A 3,004-nucleotide genomic window follows, 5' to 3' on the forward strand; every position below is an offset into this window, starting at 1 on the left:
TATATATATATATATATATATATATATATATATAGTTGCAGCAAGGAAGTCACGTTGGCCCCGGTAAAATAAGGAACAAGAGAGAGTACGACGCACGTTGCTTTTTGCGGTATGTTTACTGACGTTTCGGCTGGTGGACCAGCCTTTGTCAAAGTCAAAATAACAAACGATGCATTCATTGCACGTACATAAATATAACAACCATGACTTTGACAAAGGCTGGTCCACCAGCCGAAACGTCAGTAAACATACCGCAAAAACCAACGTGTGTCGTACTCTCTCTTGTTCCTTATATATATATATATATATATATATATATATATATATATATATTGTAGTGACGAAGAGTGGCACAGAAGCTCGGGAACGAGGGCGAAGAAGAGAAGGACGAGGATGAAATAGAACAGCCTGCCCGCAGCAAGGGTGCTGCCTCTGTGTCGTTCTTCTACAATGGCGCAGTCGCGAACTACCGACCCCGACATCCCTGCGTCCACTACACTCCGAAGTGGCCGAGTACTCACGGACTTGCCACCGACCACGGACGGCGACCAGGCCTCCACGGCGGCTCCGCGTCATGATTGCGGCGAAGCGATTTCCCAAGCCTTCTCGATGTTCGCTCAAGAGCTCAAGACATCCGGCTTTGGGTGCGCCCCACATGGATCGTTCACTGAGAACGAAATTCCATGTTTTCATGGGTTTAAAGATGACCCCGCGAGATGGGTAAGCGTCGTAAACTCGGTTGCTCTTAAACACTGTTGGAGTGACACAATCAAGAAATCCGTCGCCGAAGGACGTCTGGGAGGATCCGCCCAAGCATGGCATCGATTCGAAGGCAGCGCTTACACTACCTGGCCGACATGGAGCGCGGCCCTGACGTCCGCGTTTGAGCCGCTTCCGAGCGCTTATGACGATCGTTTCATGACCATGCGATCACGCCGGCAAGGTGCAACTGAAGACGTCGCAACTTACATCTACGACAAGCTGTCCCTTTTACAAGCTTGCGGCATACTCTGGACCTCCTCAGCAGCCAGGCAGTACGTCATCGACGGGATCCTTGACTCGACGCACGCGGCCGTCTTGTCCGCCACCACCCACCCAGCCGACATCCCCACTTTTGTACGCCAGGCAGTGGAGTTGCAGGACACATCTCATCGGCGTGCGGCTACAGTTTCCCCTAAGGAGCCGGGTCCACCGAGACGTGGATGCTATACGTGTGGGCGCTTCGGGCATGGGTATAAAAACTGCCCACAAAGTCAGCCTCAAGCCATACAATATCAAGCACGTCCACTTCCAACCCTCATGGTCACCGTCGACGGCATTGGAGAACTGACGGCTCTCGTCGATACCGGAGCACAGCGTACGGCATTGCTACGACGCCACGCCCCAGGAGATCTCCAGCCTTGGACTGAGCCACCGCTGCGGGGCCTCGGTGGTGACGTACTACCGGTCGGTGCCATAAACCTGCAGATCAACACCGAGGCCGGCCACAAGTTCTTGTCCTCGGTGCCCGTGTTCGAAGACTTGCCCGCAGACATAGTCTTGGGTGCCGACTACCTTCTCTCCGGGAAGGTAGTCGGCACCCAAGACCAGCGAGCACACGCCTAAGATTTCACTCCATATTTTACAGCCGCAACAGGAGAAGGCGCTGTGACTGAAAGCACTGCTGATCCGGGCCGGCGCACATCGGTATTCGTGTTGGCATCATCCTTTCAACGAAAAGAGAGGCACAACGACAGATTGCGCTGTTGACGTCACCGGCTGCCACAGCGACGCTACTCGGACAAAGCCAACGAATTTTCTACGAGGGGCGTGAACCATCATTTGGCAGCAGAGGCACGACCAGCGAGCACACGCCTAAGATTTCACTCCATATTTTACAGCCGCAACAGGAGAAGGCGCTGTGACTGAAAGCACTGCTGATCCGGGCCGGCGCACATCGGTATTCGTGTTGGCATCATCCTTTCAACGAAAAGAGAGGCACAACGACAGATTGCGCTGTTGACGTCACCGGCTGCCACAGCGACGCTACTCGGACAAAGCCAACGAATTTTCTACGAGGGGCGTGAACCATCATTTGGCAGCAGCGGCACGACCAGCGAGCACACGCCTAAGATTTCACTCCATATTTTACAGGTTGGTGAACATCTTTTTGTGCCATTGTTCTGCCCTCTGCCGCTGCTGCCAAGCGTTGGTGTGTAGTTGAAGTGTGAAACTGCAGTGACATGTCACAATTACGTTGTTGTTCATGCCGTCTTGAACCAGAAGACGGACGCCCGCTTCTTGCTTGTTCAGAATGTAAATTCGCATTCCACCTAGGTGCATGCTCAGGCGTTTCGGAAGAAGCGTACAAAAAACGGGGGAAAAAAACATGGAAGTGCGATAAGTGCAAGACCGGTGGCCAGAAATCTGGTACTGATGCGGAAGGGGTGTCAACTGATAGCATAGTAGCGCAACAACTCCACTCACTAGAACTTAAGATTGATGCACTCCTAGCTCTGCCAAGCAAGCTCCAGGCAATGGAAACAGCTATGCAGCTTCTGTCAAACAAGTTTGATGAATTCAGTGAACGACTGCACGCCCAAGAAACAGCAACGAAAGACTTGTCGAAGAGAGTCGATAAGCTAGAGAAAAGCAAGGTAGATAAAGATGTGGCTGTGATGGCACAAGATTTAGACAAGCTAGAATATCGTAGCCGACGTATGAATCTAGAAATACATGGCATTAAGGAAACTGAGGGTGAGGATCTTCTGGCAAAATTGAATGAAATTGCGAAACAAATATCACTTCCCTCCCTGACCCGAAGTGAGCTAGAAACCATCCATCGGCTACCCGCTAAACCAGGCAAGACTCGTGGCATTATTGTGCGCTTCTTGAATCAGGAAACGAGGGACAAGTGGCTCTCAAAGCGGCGACAGCTCAAAAGCGAAAACAGTAACACGTACATTTGTGAGAACATGACTCGACAGGCGCGTGAACTGCTCACTATGACCAAAGAATGGGCTAG

The sequence above is a fragment of the Rhipicephalus sanguineus genome, chromosome 1 (assembly GCF_013339695.2).
Source record: "Rhipicephalus sanguineus isolate Rsan-2018 chromosome 1, BIME_Rsan_1.4, whole genome shotgun sequence".
Classification (NCBI taxonomy): Eukaryota; Metazoa; Arthropoda; class Arachnida; order Ixodida; family Ixodidae; genus Rhipicephalus; species Rhipicephalus sanguineus.